Source organism: Cyrtonyx montezumae, unplaced genomic scaffold (assembly GCF_038088225.1).
Source record: "Cyrtonyx montezumae isolate F1298 unplaced genomic scaffold, pur_monq_1.0 scaffold_23, whole genome shotgun sequence".
NCBI lineage: Eukaryota > Metazoa > Chordata > Aves > Galliformes > Odontophoridae > Cyrtonyx > Cyrtonyx montezumae.
The window spans coordinates 3,081,093-3,106,791 of NW_027071970.1; the positions used below are offsets into that span (position 1 = coordinate 3,081,093).

Sequence of the window (25,699 nt, forward strand, 5' to 3'; positions counted from 1 at the left end):
AGGCAAGCCCTACACAGAGCCTGCCCAGGGCCCACAGCAGAGGCAGAAGCCCTGAACAAGCCAGCTGCTGGCAGGGGTAGTGGGCACAGCCCAGGGACCAGGCTCTGCTGACAGCTGGGTTTACTACAGGGGGAAACCTCTGCATGCTGAGCATGTCTGGCTGCCTCTGCTTGGGGCAAGGCAAAGTTTACCAGCTGCTTTAACATCTCCTTCATGGGAGATGCCCCAGTCAACCAGCACGAAGCAAAACACTGGACACCATTCATAATTAAAGCAGTGAAGTAAGTGGGCACGTGGAGGCTCTCAGATTGGTCCCGTGTCTCTCTGGACATCCCTGGTGGCCTTTAGATGTCCCTGCAAACACTTGGGTGCTCTCAGAGCCCCGCAGACCTGCCTACATGTCCTTATGTCCTTGCATCTCCTTGGACATCCCCGTGTTCCCCTATCTAACGGAATGTCCTGGCAGCCTCTCAGATGTTCCAGTGTCCTGGGACATCTAGTGGCCCTCAGGACAGCCTTGTGTCTCCCTGAATGTCCCCAGTGCCTCTCTGATGTCCCGCCCCAGTGTGGCACTGCAGGATGTGATTCACTGATCATGGTAGCGATGGGTTGACAATTTGACTTGATGATCCTAAAGGTCTTTTCCAACCTTAACGATTCTGTGATTGTCCCATGACCACTTCAGCAGCTCAGCCTGGAGCCTTTTACTGTGCTGCTCCCTCCCCACCCCTCCAATTCACCCTCAGCAGTGCACCAGCTAAACCAAAGCAAACCCCCCCCCCCAAATCACTACTGGAACACACTCCTTTTTTTCCAGTGGTGTCCTCAAGCACAGGTAGCCCTCCCACTACAAATGGATGCTTTTGGTTTTCATGCAGATTTGCACAGATTCTCATCCCACTCCCAGTTACGTTCTCCAAGTGCTAAAATAATAACAGAGAGGTCCTTGGCCATAAGGTAAATAAAGCAACAAAACACAAACGTGTACAGGTGTTTCTAAGAGCACAACTGTTATATTCGTGTGCTTGTATTCCATAACCACCACCACACTCTGTGAGGACACTTCTTTATCAAAATTACTGGAGTCCCTTGACCAACCTGCGGCCTGCCCAGTGTTCTCAGCTCACAACTGCATTTAATATCACACAGAGCTACAAGAACAGCAGGGCCAGCACCCCAACACCTCCCCTGCCCTATGCACACAACAGCAGAGCAGGGCTTGTAATACCCAGCCCAAGTCGTGCCTCACACCACGACAGGTTGCTTTCACGCACGCACACAAATACACAGAACTCATGCTGGTGCCCAACTGCACCGTGGCACTTCCCAAAACAAGGGCAGAGTTTTCTGCAGTGAGCAGAAAAACAAGCTCCAGGCAGGAGGAAGGGCAGCAGGAGGAGCAGCACTCATGTGTTTGGTTTCAGATCAGTGTTTTTGGGAGGGGATCATTTTACACCACAACAGCAAACACACACAGCTCCCTTCCTTCAGTGCTGCCTCTCCAAAAACCTGGAGGATGGGAGGATGGCACTAAGAAGGGAATGCTGTCCCAAACCAGAAACCTGCCTCAGAGCAGGCACACACTCAAGTTCCATTGCAGCACTCACACATACACACCCCAAAAATACATATTTTTTTGAAGTACGAGCCATTTCTTCCTTTAACTGCTATTTACAGCCAGCACAGCCGTGCCCAAACACCTCACCCAACTCCTCTGCAACGTGTTAAACCTATTTTCTTCATTAATTCCCTCATGCACAGACTACAGCAGATAGAGAGCCCTTGATGCTGCAGGGTTTGCCCACGGCAGTGGGGATCCAGAGCAGACACCTCCAGCAGAACTACAGTCATGCCCACGGACTGAAGGGGAGCAGGGGATGGACTAACGGAGGCTTCCCGGTTTTAAGGCGATGGCACGGCTCCAGCTGAAGCCCTCCCCTTGAAGTTTTCCTTCTCAAAAGCACTCCTAAAGGAAGGAAGAGAGGCATCAAGGCTTCTTTATGGCTCAGGAATGTGAAACAACTCACCTACCCAGATCCTGACGCATTAGCTTTGATAAGGAGCCCCAGCTGTCCTCGTGCTATAAAAGGAAAAGGCTCTCTGGATCTGCGTAGAGGAGCTGATTCAGGCACACTGCGCGCACTGGCAGAGCCACACCACCTTCACGTTAGTGAAGTCCTGAGTTATTTCAAGCCTGATAATTCTAAGAAAAAAAAACAAAGCAACACCCATTGAAAGCTGCACTTTAAGCTTTTCAACGTCATGCCTTTGATTGCTAAGAACACTTCACTTTTACAGCCGCTATTACGCGAACGAAAGCAACACGCGTTCATTCTAGCTTATTAGTATTACCCTTATTTTAATGTGTAAAACACTACGACACCGATCTGGTATGCAGGTTGGTTATAAGTTTTCTCTCAGTGTACACAAAAAGCAGCTGTACTACAGCCTTTGTTTGCTTAAATTAATCACTGATTCCATGCTTGTCAGAAAAGGTTTTGCTGGAGTGAAGCAGCCAACCCTCTCCTGTGTGCAGCCTGCAAGTGATTCTACGCTGTGTGTAACGACAGTGGGCAATGGGACCAGAACTGCTACATCAGCAATCCCCAGCTGTGGTCAGCAGCAGTCCCTCAAACACTGCTCCTCTTCCCAAAAGGTTGAGGTCCCCTCTGCCAAGCTCTGCAATCCACTTTGAGCGGCACCTTGGCACATCCAGACGTGGATTCGGCATCCTCCAGTGCTGACATGTACACTGGATCATTCCATGTTAACTCACGCTAACAGAGATTACTCATACTAATAAAAAATGATTCAGTGCTTTACTGACAACGGTACTCACTGTGTGCTGTGGCCCTGGGATATGAAATTAAACGAGTAAACTGCAAGTCCCACTGTAAATATATACCTTCACTGAAGCCTTTTTTTCCTCTGGTTAAACGAAACCTAGCTCCATTTGTAACATCTCTATTACTAGCATTTATGTACTAAGAAACATCTAAACTTCATCACGTGTGGATCATGAAAAAAAAGAAGCTGCTTCCTTATTTTCATCAGCCTTCCTGCAGCACTTTATCAACCTCTTTATTGCACCGCTGACGAGTCAGTCAGCTCCAGACAGTCACAAATTCATGACTGCTACGCTGCGAGAGGCACAAATAAGTCATCGCATTTGTTTATGAAAGCACACTCAGAGTTTCCTACCTATTAATGTCACAGCTTCCAGAACTGCATCCATTTTGTGGCTCACAGCTATTTTAGGTGTTTTAAAGTTTATATTCTGGCCGCTGCATCATCAGAGAAGGCAGAGCTGGGTAGATCCGTCCCCACCCAGTGCGATCACCCGACTGCTCCCAGCATCACAGGCATCCTGCTGCCTGCTCTATCTCCCTGCAGCCTGGCACGTGGCTGCTGTCATTCTAAGCACCTGCTCTAACACTGCTCATCACCACGCCGGCTTAGGGGGCATGGCTGCGACCCATCCCTCGGAGGCACGTTGTGACCTGCACAGAGCAGTTTGGTTCAGCTCGCTGAGGTTCATGTTCAGTTATGCCACAGAACAGTGACACCGTGCTGCCTGGAGAAGGGTGCGGGAGGTCCCACGAGCAGCCCCAGCCCTCAGCCCGTTTCCATGGGGCTCCCAGGCCCACGGATCCCTCCCTGCCACACTTCTCCTTTTGCAGCCCTTTCCTTCCTGTTCCCTCTGTGCCAGCTAGTGATAACGCTTTAGGAAACAGCCCGACACCCTCAGCCCGTCATCTCAGCGCGGTCCGCCCTCGGTGCCTCTGCTCTACTCCAGCACACCACTCTACCTGACCTATTTAAGGCACAATTAACATATAGAAAAGGACTTCTTTTCCAGGCCGGCTGTGTCTGTCTCACCCAGGTGCTCGGTGTCTGCTTCACAAGTGGAACTGAACAGGAGGAAGTTTCTTTAGGGAAAAAAAATCCCATAAAAATTCAATTACACCTGAGAAGCCTAGCACTAAAAGGTGACAAATTTACTCCAGCATCTATCAGCCAAGACAGAATCGGTCGTTAATATTACATGACTTACCCACCAGCTTTCTAAGTTTATTCTTTTCTAGCGCATGCATTTTTTATGTGCTAGCAATAAGAAGATAAGCACAGGAGCAAAATATGGATGTCTCATGTCCAAAACGTCACCACCCCGTAACCACTGCATACAGGCAGGGAGGGAGAGCTGAACCTCTAACGTGAAGCTTTGCCACAGTGGGCACCCAGCTCGACAAAACACTGAGGCTGTTAACACGAGAAACAAAGCCCGCCCAAGGCTGCCCAAAGAACACAGAAACTGAGTATGAAATCCGTGCTCATGGGCCTCGCTGCTAACCAAAGCCCTCTCTAGGCTGAGGAAATGGCCACTGAGAGACGTGACAGCACTTGGCTGTACCACCATAAGTGAATTATGTCAGCGGGCATTTCGTGCTGCTCCATGCTGAGGCATGCAATAACCCAGGCAGAGCACAGAGCTTTCTGGGCACGGTCATTCCCCAGCCCCGCTCCACATCCACCCCTGCAAACAGAAGCAGGAACTGCTCCCAAAAGTCTCTACATGAGCATCTCTACTGGAAGCTCCAGCCTCTGTTCCTGTGCTAAGAAAAGCAATTTTAGGCAGCTTGCTTATTTCAACACAAGGAATCAAATACCTCTCTCCAAAGCCAAGACGCCATTTTCTCTCCATGAGGAGGTTCTGGGGTGGCTATCGGACACTCAGAGCTGATACCACCTGCCATTAGTATATTTTCCTATAATTAGTACACAGTTACCACCTTTTGCTAATTCAGTGTACTTAACCAGTAAACAAAAATCATGCACGAGGGTCCAGTTGCTGCCATCAGAAATCCCAGACTGCCAAACTCAAAGAGCAGACCTGGGAAAGCAAAGCCATGGGGTAACACCAGTTTGTGGCCCACAGTGGGGTCTGGGATGATCAGAGCAGGAGAGCGTAACGGACACTGTAAGCACCAGGGAAAGAAAGGCAAAAGATAATAATACATTGTCAACCCTATTAATGACAAGTTTGGGAATAAAACTGAAAAAAGCTGAAGTTAATAAAAAGATAAAAGACTGCTGAACGGAGACAACTATTTCACTTTAGCAAACAGAAGCTCTGAGATAAGACTGAAGTTGTATCATATCCCACTGTGCCACCATTCCCATCACTCGGGGACACACAGCACCCAAAGATGTGCATTTCCACAACAGGAGAACGGACAGCTCCACATCTATGATTTCAGCATTATTTTCATGGGACTTGTCAGGTCAAAGCAGCAGCTCTAAATGAAAAAATACAGTTCTAAAGGAGAAGCAGAGAGGAAAGGCAGTGGGCTCAGCAGGCAGCAACAGCCGACATTTAAGGACACACCACAGGACAGCTCACAGCCCTGTCACTCCAATGTGGGTTTGGCTCCAACCACAGGGTGACAAAACTCCGCTCTTCCACTTGCAATTCTCATTTATGTACCACCTCCTCCCATACAGGCATCTTCCAAGCAGAGATTCGAAGTACATTCTTGAATGTTAAACCAGGGGAGAAGAAATCATCCGTAAAAACCGTCTCGGTGTCCTCTAGGCAATGAGGAGTGAGGATAAAATGAAGGACGGGCTCCTAGCAGGGAAGATGACCCTGCTCCAGGAGCCAGCAGTCCTTTTATGATGAGGGAAGGCAGATCCCTATGGCAACAGCACACTTAGGAGATGCTCTGCCAGGAGCAATGGCCCCAGCAGTGAAGTCGGGGAACCATCCCTCCGGCCACAAAAGGCTTTTAGCAAGAGCATGAGTGCATTTCTGTTTGCTGTGATTTCCAGTACCAATGAAATGGTGTCCCAGTAGACACCAAGGATCTCGATAGCAGAACTTACTCTCAAAGCCTAAATTACATTCTCTTGTTGCTGGGCTTAAACATCTGAAAACCTGCGGAGGTGATGAAAGAAAGCCATGGCGAAGGGAGGGCCGGGAGTCACCAAATTCTCGCACAGACTGCATGGGGAGTGCCTCAATCACATCACATTATGGCACAGTTGCCCAGAAACAAGCAGTGACAGCACGGGGGCAGGAGGCTGCAGGGGAAAGGAGCCCTGGGTAAGGGTGTCCTGGGGACAGCAGCGATGTGACATTTGGGGCAGGAGGGAACAGAGACTGAACTAAACAAGAACATGTAACATGAAGGATAAAAAAGAACGAAAGAGGAATTGCACTCCGAAGCATAACTCAGAAATACCCACACTTCACTTTGGCACCCAAGGAATAGGCAGCTTATGTAGGAACACGTAAGCAGCCACAAAGACCAGGTTTACCAGATAGGAAGAAGAGCCAGCTTAGAAACTGCTGTAAAACAGGACTGAGTGATATTTTTGCTCTAATTATATCTTGCTATTATGAATCGTCACCAAAATAACCATTTCGTTGGCGAGTGTTTTAGGGAAGGCATCTTGAGCAATGTCATAAATACAAGTCTCTGAAACTTAACAACACTGGATGGGTTGCAGACACTTCACAGATAGCACTCGCCCATGGCTGAGGAGATGAAGTCAAAAACACAGCCATGGATGTCCACCTCAAGCAGTTCAGGCTTACATGAACTCCAAAGCAGAACAGCGACCGATGAAATGCGTGTTATGAAAAGCAGGGTAGCATACAGTAATATGTTCAGCTCCTCACACACGCTGCTGAATTTTAAATTAATTGTAACCACACATGAAAAAGACCTGGGGCTTGCTGCAGAGCGCTGCGAGAACATCTGCTCAGTGCACAGAGGCAGGCAGGAAGGCACTCAGAGCACGGGGATGCTCAAATTCAACTGCAGCCATGCCAGAAGTCACAGCAGAACCACGGCTTGGAGACATCACATGGCCCAAGTACAGCATCCCACATCAGCTGCAAGAAAAAGGCAGCAGGAGTAAAGCAGAGGAGAATTAAAAGTATCAGATGTAGGGGGAAGGCAGCGATGTGAAGGTATGCCAAAAATAAAGGCAGCCTACACACAGGATGAGCATCAGAGCATCAGAGGTAATGATGCATGAAACAAAATAGGAAAAGCCATAAAGCAAGGCTGCCCTCTCTCCTCCCCTCTGAGAGGAGGTGGACTGGAGAACAGAAGTGAAAGGTATCGAGGTGCCTGGCTGTGTAATTTCAGTATCATAGGATAATCTTAAATCTCACGCTATTAAGGCATTAAGCTCTTCTATCAGAAGCCAAGATGGGTTTTTTTTGCTGAATACAGCATCTGAAGCTCATTCAGCGATAGGATCTCCATGCCCTACTTGTTACCTTTTCAACCAGGCGAAAAAAAAAGCCTAAATGGAGATTAAATAATACATGAGGTTTTTATCTAAAGCTTAACTGCTCCAGTAAAGCTTTCATCACCAGGATCTTCCTTGCCAAGAGTATCTTCCCCTGCAGGCCGTGTTGCTGGACTTCAAGCAGAAGTCATTCAGTGATGTCACTTTGTTCCAGTTCTGCTTCCTATTAAGATGCACCAAAGTCCTTTTCCTACCACAGGCGTCGGTCAGAATCTGCGATGCTCCAAGCAGAACGTTCACTTGAGGCAGCATAACAGGTTTACGCACGAGAAAAACGTTCATTTTCCTGGAAACAGGCCCCCACAGCTCAGCCTTGAGAGAAGAGAAGGCACTATTTGGTTTTCCCTTTTTACGCCGTCTCCTGTTCAAGAGCCTTAAACATTAATTAAGCCCAGCAGCCTTCAGAGATGTTAGCACAGCTATAAAAAGGTTTCGGAACGGAGCGGCCACCGAAGGAACTGGCATCTGATCAAATTTTTAAGAGCTACGCAGCCTACTCTATGAATAAATGAAAGAATTATCGGTCTTCCAACGTCTCCGGTGCTGTCGTAGCTCTTGGTGCCTCCCATACATACTAACAGCCCTGCTTTGTGGATCTGCTATCCAACGTGGGATGAACCCCTGGGAATACTAGCAGAAATCCAATGCCGTGCTTCCGCCAGAAGATTAACCTTCTTCTGGCAATGTTTTATATCCACCTGGGAAGAAACTCCAGGCTGCCCAAAACGCTGAGATGATTCTACAGTCCCCTGTCACGTCGTCACTGCAGTGCACAATGTTTTTATTGTGTGACAGCTTCTCAGTAGCAGTGAGCTCGGAAGACCCATTATTTTGTACTAGTTCATCGTAAGCACATCACTCTGAGAACCTCAGTGAATGAAAGCAGCTCTCCCACAGACGGGGACATAGCACTGCAAACTGACGGAAGGAAAATTCTAGCACAAACCAAGCAATTCCTGATTCAATATTTTACCATATGGCCACATCAGTCCCAGAGGTTGGAGGAGCTCAGAGCTCCAGAGCACAGCAGAAAAATATCCTTTCTGGGTCATCCTGGTCAATATATAGGTAAGAATGTGTAACTAAAAGTAACACAAAGGCCTCATGGGGATCCACAAAGAGCCCCTGAATTTTACACGCAGTTTCTGCTATTTGGAAGGGCAGAAACCCAGTGCAGAAGCTGTGCTGAACTGTTAGGATGGGCTGTTCAGTATCAAAGAAGCACCCAGCTTCGCTTCCCACCACTACAGCACTAAGGAATCATCACTTTGGGACTGCAACTACTAGAAAGCATGGCTGCTATTTGTGCACAGACAGCACCACGAGAGCAGAACACCCCAAACCCAACTGGGAAACCAAGGGTAGCTATCCAGGGAGCTCTCTGCAAGCACACAGCCATGTACCTTTGGGGTCCCACAGGGAAGCCCAGAGCTCAGCTGCCCCATGGAGCTTCCCCAGGCTTTGTGCCCTCCTCTCAGCATGCCAACCCCACCACATGCGGGTCTGGATCCACCAGCAGTCCAGAGACGTTCTGGGATTTTCTGGAGCCATCTGTGAGACCTCTGCCTGCACAGGAATCCCAGACCTTCGAGCTGATAGGAGCACGCAGCTCTGAAGCATCACTCTGATTTCCTTAGGACAGTGCAGGTACCACAGACTGCCAGGAACAGCCTCCTATCTCCCAAGCCCAGCTGGCGGGACAGCCGCTCCCATTGCTATCCTGCTCAGAAGCAATGAGGCAGATGGAGCCGCCATCCCCTCCCACCCCGCAGCCATCCCAGCAAGGCACAGTCCTGCCACATCCCCAGCCCCACCCTCATCACTGTGCCACTGTTCAGAGCCACCACTGCAGCCTTCCTCCAGCCCTGCACAGGCATGCAGCAGCGAGCCCATGGCCAAGGGACACCACTCCCACCAGCTCCTCCTATAGACAACACTTGCAGCTACCCAGAAACTCCACGGCAGCGCAGACACGCTGATCCGCTCCCTATAAGGGATTCATCTGCAATCATTAAGATGACCCCCGAAGATACTTTTGAGCCCCGAACATGGAGTTATATTGAAGGAGACTGCAGGAGCTGCCACCCAAGTGCTGGGAGCAGGTAGCATCTGCTGCTTGGGGGATGAGTCATGGCACCACATTCCCCTCTATTTTCTAGGAACCAGCTAGGCAGCCAATGGCTGCAGGAATGATGTGCAAACACCCACACAGATCAGCAGAAATCCCCCTTTTCCATAAACACACACTGTATTAAGACATACTGACGGCAGATTTCAAGTAGAAGAGATTGCAATTTGAAAAAATTATCTTGGGAATGGGAAGACATCAGCTAGATTCATTTGAAGGCAGCATAAATTTCATTAAGACACACTGAGGACAGAAGAGGCTGGGATAAACAAACCAATTCAATGAATCTGAGGACATTTTGAGGGAAAAAAATGTAAATGCCCAGCAGAACTCTGACAGCACACACCTGTATCTTCAGTAACTGCATCACCTCCTCCTGTCTCTTCCCCAAACTTTAACCAATCTCAGCTCAACAGCCCCAGCCTCAACCTTACAGCCACGAGGGATCCAGCTCCCTTTGACCTTCCAGTTCCTCCCCACTCCAAAGCACTGCCTCATTTACCACAAGTGGAAGCGACAAAGGAAATAGGAAGATAGCAGTTACATGAAGGTTCATATGCCCTTGGAGCACTAAGATACGTTTTTGGTTTTGTCTTCCAATCTGTTAACAAGAGCTCCAACACTTCTGTGCTAGTCTCAAACTAATAACACTTCCAGATCAGCCCGCGTGCTCCTAGAATTACTGAGCAGCTGTGGGCTCTCTGTCACAGAGTACGAAATGGCCTTCTTGAGTTACTAGGACTGATAAAAATCCAGCAGGACAAGAGAAATTCCATCTTGCTTTCCAACATCTGCAAGTTACATCCTCACCTATCAGTGAGTGAACTTCAAAATCCACGGGCACGGAGAACAAAACGTTACTGCCCTAACCCCGAGGCTGAGCCACGAGGAGGGACAGCTGCTCATAGAAGTCCAGGCACAAAAAGATTCCCTATTTTTTTCATCAGTGACTGCAAAAGGCGTTCAAACCTCAGGTTCTGAGTATAAAAAACAACGCTCACCTAATAGTCTGTAAGAGTAAATCAGGGCTTACCTTGAATGACTTCAGCCTGGTCCAGGCTCCCTGTGCAACCACGGACAAGTCAGTAGCTCTCCCAGGTCAGGATGGAGCATGAACCAAAACACACATTTCTACATAGCCCAGCTCCACGCAGCACCACAGCTGGATGGCTTTTAATGCTGCCATAACAAATGAGCAGTAGTACCTCAATTAGGCCAGAAGTCAACAGCTGAGCATTAGGTATTAGCACAAGCATCTAATTAGCACGGCAACCAGAAGTATAAGAGCAAGTTCAAAAGAGTAACTGGAAACTTTCACTCCATGACAGAAGTTGCTTATTCTGTCTGAAATCAATGCTACAGGCATGAGTGCTGCAGTCAGCTTCATCACCTGCTACAACACACACATGCATTGCACCAGTGCTCACGGAAACCCCTCAGCACTACCAGACTGTGATTTTATAGACGTTGTATTCACCTTAACAGATCTCCCATAGGGGATCTTCAGCCATTCTTCCACATGAAGTAGGAGCAGGAATGCTATGCAAATGCTCACAGTGAATTTGGGGGTTGTGCAACTGGAAGCAACGAAGGCACAGGCACACGTCACAGCCATATATAGCTGCTCTCAGTTCTGACAGAGGTAAAAATACATCAGTATTTCCCTTCCTGAAGAACGGTGGCCTCTATTTGCAAAGCAGCATTGATTCAATCCCAAAGCAGAATCAAAAGGCGACAGCACAACCCCATTAATATACCCAATGTCTCGTTCCTAGCTGCAGTCTACTGCAGAGATGAGACAAAGATGCAAAGTTCAAAACCAACATTTCAACCCATGTAAATCCATTCAAACCCCAGGACCCTCCTGAAACCCAAATCCAAATTATCTGAAGCAACAGGAGGGTGCAGTAGATGGGGAGGGGGCAGCAGCTTAGCTGAACAGAGGCAAATCTGCCCTGGCATATTTTAAGCCATGATACAGGAAACACTACTGGAAAACTGAAAATAAAACCCAACAGATTTGACAATCAGATTTTTGGGAGTGTGAAGGAAAGCTAGCAGGTAGCTGTTAGATGAAACACGGTCAGCAAGAAGGCAGTCATGCTCACCTGTGTTTCCCCTGTAAAGGGGCACCCGTGTATTAAAATTCTGCTTTTACAAGAAGTGTGCATAACTGAAGCACAATTATGTATATCATACCAAGCCTGCCTACAAAACTGCCCTATTTCCCTCTCTATAAAGGATAAAACTGCAGCCTTGTGAGGAGCTTCACTGTCCTATGGAGAGCAGCACTCTCCACAGAGAATGCTCTCTTGGGCCGCTCCTCTCCCCCTTTTCCAGAGCACATAAAGCACCAAAGTACTTCTTAAAAAACAAGAAACAAACCTGAAGTAATTTTCTAAGTCCTTCACTTTAAAGACCACCACCTCTCAGCAGTGGGCATCATTCATACCTCTGGTCAACAAGTGACAGTGAGCTCTGATTTTTCATGTCCATTATTGCTATCCGAGCCCTACTCAACAAGACCAGACCACTTCCATAGCACATGAAGAGTAAGAGAGCAGGCAGTTATCTCACAGCCTGCCATGTGGATATCCTCTAACCAACTGCTATGCAGTACATATGATCAGTGAAGCTGCCATCAGCACTGTGAAATAGCCTGTAACTCGGGTGTCAGGACCACCATTAAAAATTAGCACATGAGGCGATCATACAAAGAACTATGAGAGCATTCTGCCATTAAATATGGGCAAACATCCACCTGCAGCCTTTTCAATCATGCATCCAACCCAAAAACTAAGGGCAAAAACACCCAAATGCTCACCCCAGGTCAGCACCCCAAATACTCACAGCGAACGCATCCCAACAAGCTGCTATCAGCACCAGCCAGAAGAGCACGGCCTTACTGAGAGGGAGAGATAAACTAACAGTCAAAACATCACCAAATGCTCTGTGAATCTCAAAGCGTGATCCAAGTCAACTGCGAAACAAACCTGATATACATTAAAGGCTGCAGAAAGCAGTGTCCTTCATAGGGCTGTGCTATCTCCCAAAGCAGGCACAGACAGAGCGGGTGCGCTTAAAGGACAAGGAACGAGATGACCAGCTCAGAAAGCCAACTGCACCACGCTCAGCCCAAACACATTTCTGACTGCAAGCAAAACAGAACACAACTAAAATGAACTGCAAACCAGCAACGTTCCAGTGCCCAGAAGCTATTCAAACGCATCCCACTGCAAAATCGTACCTGTTTTCTGATATGCAGCTGTCCTTGAAAGTTCTGGGGGTTTGAGATGTGGGTTTAAGGCAGCCCCAACACAGCCAGTAGAGCTTCTCAATTAGCTGCCATAGTACATACACAACAGCGGATAAAATTTGGTGCTCAGCACATCCGTGTGAACCACCAGAGGCTTCCTGATTCAACTCAGTAAATCCATTACTTCACATATAATTTAGGAATGAGGATGAAATATTGAACTGCTCCTGGCAACAGAGGAATATGCCCTGATTACTGTACAAAGGTTCTGGAAAAGCTACAAGAATTGAGCTGCTGTTGTACACACCTCGCCTTTACTTGCCCAGAAATGTCATTTACCCCCCGCACTTCTCTCAGAAAAAGCTCAGTGAATGGTCTTGAAGGAGAGGAAAACAGCAGCGAGAGCAGCAGATCATTCAAGATCAACATGAAAGGAGATGTGTTAGCAACTGAGTGGAAAAACTCATACCTGAGATACACCTGTCATGACGACAGAGGAAACCATGCTCTGATTAGAAGCCTTCAGACTTCCACAACCAATCTGAGTCAGCATGAGGCTCAGCCCAAGTGGGCAGGACTCGGGGCTGCTGAGTTTTCCTAGGCATTAATGGCACATACAGGGGGAGAGGCATGGAGCCAGGAAAGCGTTAAAAAGAAAATCAAAACACCAAACAAAGTGATATTTTTAACAGAGCATTTTAAGACACTGAAGCCCTGAAGCAAAATGGTTAGAACACTTCCTTCCATCCGCGTTCTGATAGAGCAGGAAGAGTTTTCAGAGGGTGGATATGTGAGGCCAGTACAGTAAAACAGGCTGATCCCAGGAAGGAAAGCTCACCTACTGTGACAAACCAGCATAGGAAGGGTGAGTTTATTCACCCATTATGCTGAAGAGCTGAAAATGGAAACATCCTATACAGCTCTTTTCAGGTCAGCATGAGCACACACACACAAAAAAAACAACAAAAGATTCACTATCACAGTGAGTGACTGGAAAACACACTGGTGGAAACTGATGGTATCTTCCACCTCTCCTTCCTAACCATCAAAAGTCCTTATCATTTTGCATTGTTGCATGTTTTTGCAAGGAGGGAGCAAAGTCAGATTCAGATCCACTGTTCTGACTTTTTTCCTTCTGCAAAGCTGTGCTTTTCTGACTACAGAGGCTGATCTGTGAGGTCTCACCTTTCCTTGCAGTCCCTACTACGCTTGTATCCACAGCTATGGAAGTACACCTGCACAATGAACAGCAGACAGAAACGCTCCCAAAAATCCATCGCGCCCACTTCTGCAGCCTTGGAGGCTTATAAGAGCCCCAAAATGTAATGAATTGTCTTTAAAACACACTGACAGCCTCAATTACCAAACATTCTAATTAGAAAAAAGAAAGAGAAGATCAGAAGATTCACATTCAGAACGAGTTAGAAGCTAAAAATAACCAGCCAGCTGCAATTCCCACCTTACACTGCCAGGCAGAAGTGCTCCATCCTCCCCCTCCCCAAGCACACACATGTTCACTTCCTTCTCCGTTGCAACATCAGAAGCTGAACTTGATGCTAACAAGCCACAAAGTCCTGCCCAGAATTTAAAGTCACGCCCCAGTAGTTACACAAAGCAAGGTCTTCATACCCCAAAAAATAAATAAAATCCATTTACTCAACTTCAGTTAATATTTTAATTCCAAAAATATTACAACTGCTCACAAAACAGAACAGTAGTTTTCATTCGAGGCTGCTCCCTCTGCTCTGATGTCTCATTAAGAAAACAACAAAACATGAAGTAACCCATCTCACTGCAGAATGTAAGCTCCCGTAGCTAACTGCTCTGTCATACAGAGACCCAACCCCCGTGAACCTGCAACTTTTAGATATATTTAGCCTTCACTTTTTTTTTTTTTTTCCAGAAACATAAAAGGGGAAGGCAGCAGTAGTGGGTGGGGGAGAGAAAAAAAGTAAATCTAGGCTGATAGCAAAGTAAAATCCAACTGTGCAGGAGACATGCTGCTCTTAAAAGGTGGTCCCACGTATCACAGGATATGTAACAAAAGAAGCCAAGGGCCTCCATGTTAGCCAGCAATGTGTTCCTCTCTGCCCTGCTTGCTCACAGAGGCAGCATGCACTAAGGAACAGAAAAATCCCTCCACCTTGCCCAGCTTGTCCCCTGAGATGAAGACAGAAAGAGTGGTAACAGCCATTTGTGCCTTGACGCTGGAAAACACAACTCAAACCTCACTCAGCCCAGGAGATGGCTCTGGGCAATGAAGCTCCATCACTCCTTCAGAGGGATGCCACTTGTCATGCACCAGCTGCACAGGAGCCCAGCTTTCACTACTGCAAGAAAATACTGCTCCTTGGCCTCTAAGTAACCACCAAGGACAAAAGCCTGGCTTTAAACACCCATTTTAATTTACTTATTACTATGTTCTTAAAAACCAGCTCATTGTGAGCTTTGCAACAGCTTCCTTAAATCAATCCTCCACCAGAGGAGGCAGATTGTGCCCTACAACCCCCTTCCACTAACAGTACCAGCAAACCCTTGTGGCTGTGCGGCGTTGGCAGCCAGCACTAGGAAGTTCCTCACACCAGGCTGCCAAGATGAGAGCAATAACTGCACGTCCACGGTCCATCACTGGCTCCTACAGAGCCTTCAAGCTGCAGGAACACAAAACCATAAGATTACAGGGGAAGCTTCATCCACATGCTCGTCCTTCAGCCGAGCAGGACGAGTCCTTAACTTAAGAAAGGCGACACAAACGAAGCTGCCCTTTGTGTTCAAAGCAAGCGGGAAGACAGATCACAAATGAGAAAGTTCTTTGACTTCCTCTCTCCGCACTCTTGAGACAAACCCACAACTGCACTGACAACAGCCGCAGGCGCCGTGTGGATGGGGAGGCCCTGCCCTGCCACCAGCAGCCGAGCATCCTTCCACCATCCTTTTCTCCTTCACACGCCAGCCTCAAAGGCCCCAGATGGCTTTGGAAGCCAGGTGTGCTTGGCAATGGGAAGGTTTCTGCTGCACTGCACTGTTTGCTGAAGAAAAGAGCTAACGAGCTGTCCCTTCTTGTATCCATAATACAATTTGAAGAGTATTAATATGTATCAGTGCTTCCTTTTCTAATTGTAGGCCAATTCTTAAAGGCTCCAAGTAATCCTCACCTTTCAGGAACACACAAGACTGAGTAGAAATGTTTCACCTGTGTCCCAGCACCAAGCCCCAGCCATTTTAAAGCCATCACATACCTAAAGCATGAAATAAACCTGCATTTGTCAGTATCTGTTTGCTTCCTTATCATCCGGTCAACACTGGCAGTGCTTACATTTTGCTTTCATTTTTCCTACTTTTTATGGCAGTGACATTTTTCCACCCAAACTATGAACGTGCAATGAAGCATGTCAGCCTTTCAGAAAACCCCTTCCTTGTTTATGTTATGAAGTTACAACATAAATTCCCTTCCTAAAAAACCCAGGTGCAAATACTGCATGCAAAGCTCCAAACATGGGTCCCCTATAGAAAAAAAACCTTCAGAAGATGAGGTAAAGCATGAACGAGAAGGGGACTTCTCATCCAAGTCTTCCAACGCAGCTTGCAGCCCCTGACAGTACAGATGCTGCCAGAGCCAGCTCACGCAGAAGAAATGGAAAGCAAAACCACCCAACTAACTGAGCAAGTCAAACTGAGCAATGGTATGGGGCCTTTTCTGGTTGCTTTTACAGGCTGCTCCTGCTGTAACAGCAGTATGGCAGCCTCCCAGCCCTGTCCTCTTTGGGCATCTGAACTTTCACATCCCAAGACCAGCAGGTTGGCTGCATATTGTAGATATTCTGCAGCTGGACTGGCTTGCTGCTAACACCAACCTGTGCCTGCACAGCTCAGCGAGACAAGAGAGGCTGCAACAGATGGCTTTTCATCAACACTTGTGCCGGCTTGAATTCACACTAACTTCCAGCCTCATGGGTTACAGGTCAGTTTCATGCTCCCAGAATGCGGAACCCCTCGCTCCTGAACCATGAGTGCTAAGCGGGAATCTGCCTTTCTATTTTAATCAATACATTATGCCAACTTGCAGAAAACAGTTTACATATACAATCACAAGGAGACGAAGCCCCGAAGGCAAATAAAACTAAGGTTAGATTTAGGCCTCACATTTCAAAGTTCTTTCTTGAGTTCAAGTACAAGAACATAGTGCTATTGAATATTAAGAAAGCTATTAAAGTTAAATAACATCTGGTCTTCCCTAGAAAAAGCTTTCTCCTTTTCTTGCATAGTTACTTGGTACAACACTGACTGAAGGGGTACAATTCTGGCACAGAGTTTATAAACACACTATGAAATAAATGAAAAACCACAATGGGAGCATCCACACAGAAGTGTCACAGGTTGGCAGCAGAGAGCCCACCCTGAAGGCTGCCAAATCATAGGGGGGTTTTACATTTGCTTTACACCTCTTAATATCAGCTGCCAGAATTTCTGTTGCCCAGTTGAGAGCTGAACAAAACAGAGAAATTCCTAAGTGAAAATATGGCAGATAAACAGTTTGGCAGATACAAAGGAAAATTTCAGTGGAATATATAGCACTGCTTTTGGCAAGAAGGCGCTGAGGGCTTGCTAGTGGCACAATAAGCCATCTTGCTATGTCAGGCTGCCAAAATTCACTGAGGCTATGGCCTGACCTGCATGCAAATCCAGTCGTGAAACAGAACCGAAGAGCTCCAGGCGGACGCAAACCTCAGTGCATCTGCTTGGGTCCTGCTCCTCAGGTCCGCAGCGGTCCGGTACTGCACCTACCCTGGGTAATTGAGGGTGAAGCAGGAGCAGCCACTGTCATCTCTTCAGCTATTAAGGCTCCGTAATGAACATTGTTAACAACAACCCAGGTGGAACCAGCCCTCCCCTTGTGAGGGCTTCAGCCGTAATAAGCCCCTTGAACATTCCTGCAGTGTTTTCTGCAGATCTCACAGCATGAGGCTGCTGGCTGTGCTCTCACGGCCTTCTGAGGCAGCGACCAGTCAGCATTTTTCTTTTCCTCCATTTAAATACAGATAAAAAACATGGAGGCAGAAAGCTAGCAAACGACCGCCCCGCTGATACACAGCTGAGCGGTGCCACGCAGAATCCAGATCTTCCAGATTCCAGCCCCGTCATCAGCCAAGAGGCCATCATTACCAAGAAAGAAATTAGCTTGCTCTTATAAACAGCATTTGAATACAAGTCTTGCTGAGGTAACCATGAGCAGCTGACCTTGCACACAGCAGAGCACCTGGGTCCCATGCTCCCCATCTCTGGGTCTGCAGCCCTGAGGTGGACCCAGTAGGCCAAGAAGGACAACTGATGAGAAAAATAAACTGCCCTTCTAAAATCACCCTGTGCCCAGGAAAAGAGGACAATACACAAGATTCAGCCTGCAGTTTTTGTCCTGCTTTACTCCGAGGTGATGGCTGTGTTGAGGCACACCTGAGATTTGCCCTCGTCTCAGGTGATAGTTGGTCAGCTTTCATGATTTGAACCACTCCTGTTGGATATCAGGCATTTCTGCAGCTCTGATTTGTGACAGATTCACATGGGGCACTGTGCTGGGGTACAGCTGCTACCAGTGCTGCAGGCCCGGTTCCTGGACCACATTTCTCACAGCACAATGTTATCACAGAACCACTGCTGGGCTCAAGGAAGCCCCTGTGCTCTGCCTCTGGAGAAGCCTGACCTGATTCAGAATCAAGTACGCAAAAAATCATTCCCATAGTTATCCACTTGTTCCAGCTGTAGGCATCTGCATTACTACCTCCCACCCACCCCCATGCCCCAACCACAGCACCTCCACATCCAGAACAGGAGCTCTCCCTCTATGGGAAGAGCCAAAAGTTGGAAGGTTGTCCTCCTCCGGGGACCACGACACAGAGGAAGCAGCAGATGAACTCATGCAGACAATTATGAGAAACAACCATCCAAGTGGAAGAGCATGCTGGAACGCTTTTTGTTTCTATTCCTCGCTTTAGGAGAGGCACAAAACCCTCCTTTATTAGGTTGTCTGCTTCACAACGAACCCAACATCTCCAGTACGAAGGACGCATGCCTCTCGTACTTCCGCTGAAGGCTCAGCTCTTAATGCAGAAGAGTCGAAATTCATCGCATCCTCTCCAGGATGAGGGAACTGACAGCATTAGTATGCACTGAAGCACCGCCTGGCTGCGCGGAGCGGATGAGACCTGACTCTTAACAGAGGCTGTTTCCATCCCAGCTCACATTTAGGTCTCAATTATCTTATCTGCTCCGCCACTCACAGACTTTCCAGATAAGACCTGTGTTTTCCCTGCTCTTTTGAAAGAAGCTTAAAGTTCGAATTGAAACCCCAGCCATTGCCGACATCGAAAACGTTATAGCCCGAAATAAATTTTGGTTTAATAGTTTAAAAACGTATTCTCTACCCAGGTTAAAAGCTGAAACCCAGAGCTAGCTGATAGGCTCTGTGAGTTTTAATAGAGGCAGTATGTTCTGCGAGTGAAGAGGGGATATCTTCCCAATTTCAGCCTATTCCCATTGTTCAGGTCACTGATCAGTTCATCTGAAGTTGAGAAATTAAGAGCTGGGAGGGGAAAAAAAGCCTGTCTTCCTTTTCCAATCTGTGACTAAGAATGAGGCAAGCAACGGGAGGATCTGAGATCCTGAAGGTGATGGTAAGAAGACGCCATTAGTTGATTCCCTCAACTATAGATAACACTTCCTTCTATTAAATAACATCTGTTCGTAGTGATGTCAATTTATCCCCTCCCCCTTAAGGTTACAGCACACTGAAATTTCAGTCAGAATAATAAGTAAATGCAGAACGAACAGCAGCCATGAAGTCTGTTCATTAATCAAATCATTTTGAGAAAGTTCCTGCAACCAAGGGCTTACTGCAGCACCTGTGAGCTCTGGTATGCTGCAGTGAGGGCTACAAAGCCATGGCCACAGGGCTGCAGATACCACAATCACCCAAAAGATGAATAGTTAAGATACCCAGGGCTGGAAGTTATGGTCTCCATGTGCAGTTCTGTACACTTTCCCTTGTGCACTGGAAGAGCCAAGGTGAGCATTTACTCTGTCCACCCACAGCAAAAAAACCACACAAACCTCCCTATGTCATGCAAAGACGAAACAGAAGGAAGACATTCTGCCTAATGAAGCAGGAAGAAAACCATAGACTCATACATTCTTAATACCCACAGAAGACACAAAAGATTTCAGTTTTTTAAGTTGTCATCCCAGAGGACAGGAGTGATCCATAACACACCCCCCCCAATGGCTGACAGGCTGTGGGAACTGCTGAGGCAATACGTTCAGAGCTGTGTGAGATGCACGAACCAACCACATCCCTCGCTGAAGCATCCAGCCAATTCATTATGCCTCAGCACAACAGCAGCCAGCACTGGGTTTGTAAGAGCACTGTTTTCATTTAAAGGAACTATTTCAGAGTTCAGCACAACACAGTGCATCCAACAAACCCCAGCAGCCTGAGCTGTTTGCAAAGCGTTCTGCTCAGGGTTAGGCTGAAAATCCAAACTTTTTTGCTGCGTAAGACATCAAACGAGCACTCGGAGTCTAACGTTTTTCGGCAGCGCCATATGCTCCGTTACGAAGAAGGAAAACATCATCTCAACATGAATCATCAGTGACCGTGTTCTTGTAAACCTGGCTTAAACGCAGCGGCCAAGAGCAGCCCCAAGTCAATCTGCTCAATTTCACGCCAGATTCTGCACAAGGTACTCTCAAATCACTTACTCGAAGCAAAGAAATTGAAATTTCATGGAGAAGCTGAGGACAGCATGTGCAGCCCTCCAGAACTGGAGTCACTATGCACAAATATTTGGCACGCGTTCATCAGTTCCACTCCAGTGAGGACATCCTGGTCATCAAACAGCGATAGTATCTGGAAGTCATAAAACCTTTCATCCTATACTGCTTAATGCGTGTGGAAACACACACACTGCATGGGAGCTGCACTCATTCAGGCTCGCAGGTCATTCAGTATCACCATTAGGAAATGACAGCAGAATGTGGCACAACTCAGGGGGAGTTCACTGCTCATACCGAGCTACCGATGAAGATCAGTTCATATGAGTGAGTTAGGTGCCCTAACTTTGCCCAATTAACCCCACGCTCCAGCTGTGCCTAATTACCAATGCTCAGAAGGACAGATTGAAATTAATATGCTGAACCAACTGTGAGAATGCCCTGATTTAAAAGCCTCCGGTAGTTAAGCAGTAAAGGCATGCAACTGCGTGTTCCCACACAGCTATTGGTTTCATTACATCTGAAATAAACCAGAGTCCATTTTGACCTAATATTCAGGGTGGGGGAAAAATCCTAATTACATCAACATCAAGCTATTACCTGTTCAAGGGAATAAGTGCTTGCTTCATTAACAACTCGGACAAACTCGTTTTGTAAGCTCCCTAAACCGAATGTGAAGTTTCCCTGTCCCTACAAATTAAACTAACAATTCCTTACACAAAGGGAAAGTCCAGCAAGGCAACGCAAATGCCAGGAGGAGTATAGAAACATGAAAACTTCCAAAGTGCCCAAATCCAACGCATTCTTTCGCCAGCCTCGGTATGACAAACCTACCCAGGACATTTAGACAAAATCTCTTCCAAGAGCTCTCTGATTTCATTGTGTATCTGTTAGTACCAGCAGTACTCCAGGTTTTCGCAATCTGAGAGCAAAAGCTACAGATCCCTGAAGACATGCACCTTCCACACTTCCAAAAGATGAAGGATGGGTTGGAGAGCTCAAGAAAATAGTATTGCAGGTCGCGTTGGAAGTGTGATCCTTTGATGCTGTGAACTGGGGCTCGATGAAGATTCAACCAGAGCTCCCACGGCATCACAACTAAGGAGGAGGGCACTGAGATCTCCAACATCCTGCAATAGATCCGGAGATGGAAGACCACACCCCATTAATTTACTCTATTTCAGCTTTCCTCCTCATTAATTAGGAGCTGAGGTTCACACGGATTACAGCTGCGGACACGCAGCCCTGATGACGATTTTAGGTGGTGTGTGCCACTACAGTCAACTTCTGTGCACCATGCTGCGGCCACAGCAGATGGAAATGAGAAGCCCCGAGGTCTGCAAAACAGTCAGAGGGGTCTCGCATGGGATGACATCCATAGGGGAAAAGCCACCACAGCGACCGCAGAAGGCAGCGAGGTGCCCTGGGAAGCAGCACGGCGCAGGCAGGCGCAACGCAACTCAGCCAAAGGCAATCAAACCACCCTGCTCGAATCGACGGCCTTCAAATAAGGAAGTAGCCTGGAAATAATAAGTGTGACACCTCTTCGGCTGCTCCCCCCCTCCTCCTCCTCTTCCCCCACCCCACCCGTGCCGTGTAAAAGCACATCCACAAGAGGACGAGCCCCATATGCAGGGGGAGGGGAGGGGGGAGCGGAGCAGCCCGCGTTCGCCCGCAATCCGCCGCGCTGCGCGCTGAACCACAGCTCACCGCGGGGCGAAGAGGGGAACCCGGAGCTGACAGCACCCGCAGGAAGCACGGGGCCACGCGGGGCAGGACGGCTCGCAGCCGGCGGCGGGGGCACGGAGCGTTCACGTTTGGAAACAAAGTTTGCGAGCGGGAGCAGCGCGGCTCTGAAGGCAGCAGAGCACAGCACAGCACAGCACAGTACAGCACAGCAGGGCAGCCCTCCCCGCCGTCCCACCGCACACACACCCACGTGCTGCTCGGTTGCACGCACGCAACCCCGCGACCACCGGCAGTGCCCCGACACACTTCCCGTCGCCCCGCGGCCCCCTCCGCTCCGCCTCTCACCTGGTGCCGGCCGGCGGGCCACGTCCGCGCGGTGCGGGCAGCAGGCGGCGGGCGGGGGGAGGGGGGGGGGTGAGGGGGGGGAGGGCCGGCCCGGCCCCGCCGCTTCCTGCCACGGCCCCGCCGCCGCCCGGGGCGCGGCTCCGTGCTGCCAGGCGCGGCCAATCGCTCGGCGCTCGGCTCGGTGCCCTGCCGCCGCGGGCGGGAAACGATGGGGAGTGGCATCGGCGCCCGGCACGAGCTCAGGGCGCCTCCGCCGTTGGGGACGGTTGGTTGGAAGGGGGGGGGGGGAGGGGGAAGGGTTTCTCGGAGCTCGATTTGTTGTCCTGCGCAACCCGGCCCCGTTGGGGGGGGTGAGGGGCTTTGAGCCTATAGGGGCAGGTGTGAGGTGGGGGCTGCAAAAGGGAGCGGGTGTAGTGTGTGGGGGATAGGTAGCCTGTGGTTAGGGGTGCGCGTGGGGGGCTGTGTGTGTGTAAAGGCAGCCTGGGAGGGGGGTCAGGGGTGTGTTTGGGGGGGGGGGGCAGGCTTATAGGTTCAGGGGTGCGTGAGGAAGGGCAGCATGTGGGGGTATAGGTGTGTGCTTCAGGCCTGTAGGACTGTGTGAGTGTGTGGAGGTGGCTTCACGCCTACCCCAGGCTCAGGTGTGCACAAGGCTCTCTCAGGGCCCTGCTCAGGGTGGCTGTGGGTCCGGCAGTCGTGTGGCGAAGCCTCGGTGAGGATGGCATGGGTTAGGAGGGGAAAGGCCTCTGAGGAGAGGAAGTTTGAACAGTGGCTGAAGGGTCTGGGATAGGGAGAGAGCAGAGCAGAGGGACGAGGTGAGGTGATGCAGTGCCGTTCCTGGCACGCTTTGCAGTTTTGTTTATAATTACAGTGGTGTGCAGTGGTTTTTGTCTGTCGATCTGTGAGCATGTTGCTGCCACGCAAAGCTGGAGGTCCAGAGCTTTGCCTTCTGCTCGTGCCTCAGTGTCCCTGCTGGTTATGGTGCAGCCATTTCAAACTGGAGGTGTGGAAGTTTGAAAGCAACGCATCCCAGGCTATGGCAGCTGGTATGCATTCTGTTCTTCAAAGGCCAACATTACAGGTTTTCTGGTTATCTATTTCATACAAGAAACATGTTGCTGTGCTCTCTATTACAAAGGCTGAGCTTCACAGCTTTTTTTTCCCCTGTTTCTTACAAATGGAAAAAAAAAAAACCCACAAAGGCCAGGACCTCTGTGTCAGCTGCTTCGCAAATAGCTGATGCTGACAAAGCAGCATGCAGAAACCTTTCTTCAGACCGAGTGGATATATGTCAGACAGTGAGTTGTGATGAGAAAAACAGTATGAGAACACGAGCCAGGAACAATGGCTTGACAAAGAAGTTTCAGCTTTCCCTGATAGCTCTTTGGGGTGTAGACAGTTAAGTTTCTGCATCTGTAAGGGAAACATGGCATTCCTTAAAGCTGAACCTCCTCCCTTGGGTTCCCACTGGATGCCTGAGAGATGACACTATGGGGTGTCTCCAGAAGGCTAATATTAAACACGAGGAATTGGTGTGGAGGGAGCAAGCAGCAAGTGAGATTCCAGTTTTGACCACAGAATGAGCTAAAAAAACATTTTGCATCAGCAACTCTATCCAGTTCCTTACTCATTTGCTGTACGCAGCTCCTCCTGTTCAAAGGATTCCTCTGTGCCCTCACATTAGTGCATGCACCTGCCCTTTGTGTGCAAGCTTCTCCTAAAGGGTAAATTTGCTTCAGACAAACAGAAAGTGCTGAGGCAGTGCAATGTGAGTTGAATTAACCTTGGAAGGGGCAGCCCCAGCTCAGCCATGCCGAATTTACTCAATCTCTGTCCACAGCAGCATGAGCAGGGCTGAGCAGGGAGCTGACGGGCGGTGCGGGACACGTGGAAGAGATAAAGGAAGGAAATGGGAAATAACTTGGGGGGTTTAGCCAGCGTGCTGTTTCTAATTCCGCAGCTGCGTGAAGATGGGGAAGCGATCTGAGCGGCCCCAGCGGTGCAGCTCCTGGGATGCAGCAGCAGTCACCGCACCCTTTCCTGTTCACCCTGCGGCCACACGCAGCCCCGTCAGCTCTTCTGCACCACGCAGAGCCCTGCGGAAGGATTGCTTGTCCAGATGCAGACAGCAATGGTACCGTTGTGATTGGCAGCAAGGGGCGGTGAGTGGCTTCAACGCTTGTGCCGAGTTGCGTGCCCCCCAGCGGGACGCCGGGATCTGGGAGCTGCTTGCAGCAGCGCTGACTTTTAACTGTGTCTCAGCCTCATCTCCTGCAAGAGGCAATATTTACTTATGTAAAAAGGTTTGATGCGTGCTTTGCATGGGTGTTCCAAGTTAAAAATTGCCAGTCAGTGCAAACAGATATTCGGGATGAAAAGCAAAGTGCTGCTGCGGTTCCTTTCAGGACAGAGTTACGAGCTGCTGCCCCTGGGATGTGGTGGTCTGGGTGGGCTACTTCAAAACAGCACTGCTGTCTTCTTGAGTATAGTCCTTCCTTAGATAAAACCAATTCTGCTTTATTTCCCTTTCCTTGGTTAGCTGTTTATGTCTCAGTGAGTCAACCAGCCATGTGTTTGTGCAATGTCCAGGTGAGCGTTGTGCACAGCTCTGCAGGAGGCACGGCCGTGATGGCTCAGTGCCTCCCAGGTGACATGAAGCTGCTGGAAAGGGGACAGGCAAATGCTTGGGCCTGAAATAGCAGTGTGAGGCTTTCTTGCACTCGTGGTCAAGTATTTAACGTGGTCTCCACATCTGAATCTCACTGCAGGATCCACGCCCTGGTCCTTCAGATCATAGCAGTGTCCTGCTGGAGGATAACCTGTCTGTGACTGCCGTGAGGAATTTGCAGTGGGTTTGGACGCTTGTGTTAGGAAAGCTGCAATTGATTGGCGTAACTGTAGTCGATGAAAGCGCGGAGGAACAAGGAAGACTTTTCTGCATGGAGGAAAGCACCTGGAAGGCTGTGCAAGCACGGGGCCAGCCCATTCCCTCTGGGGTAGGGACAGCTGCCTGCTGCGAGTTCTGAGTGTCAGTGATAGCAGCTGGTAGCAGAACATGACAGCCCCGAGTTCTCCATCCTCCACGGAGCAGGCGCTGCCGTGCGCGGGGCTCGAACCCTCGGCCCGAGGCGTGACGCCGTGCCCGGGCCTCGAACCCGTGACCCCTCGGCAACCCACCGCGCCCAGCGTCCCCCACC

General features: G+C 49.0%; 1 protein-coding gene across 9 annotated transcripts in view; it reads right to left on the reverse strand.

Moving 5' to 3' along the window:
• TAOK3 (TAO kinase 3) overlaps nucleotides 1-22,590 on the reverse strand; it is a 66,423-nt gene extending 43,833 nt beyond the window's left edge. For 3 of the 9 annotated variants that reach the window (XM_065738860.1, XM_065738868.1, XM_065738859.1), the window contains exon 1: nucleotides 22,506-22,590. The gene's annotated coding sequence lies outside the window, so the exon portion shown is untranslated. Of the gene's footprint in view, nucleotides 1-2,027; nucleotides 2,205-10,484; nucleotides 10,573-14,166; nucleotides 14,481-22,505 lie in introns of those variants that run through there. The other 6 variants (XM_065738867.1, XM_065738866.1, XM_065738865.1 and 3 more) reach the window with 5 other exon arrangements.
• Nucleotides 22,591-25,699: the final 3,109 nt, after the last annotated feature.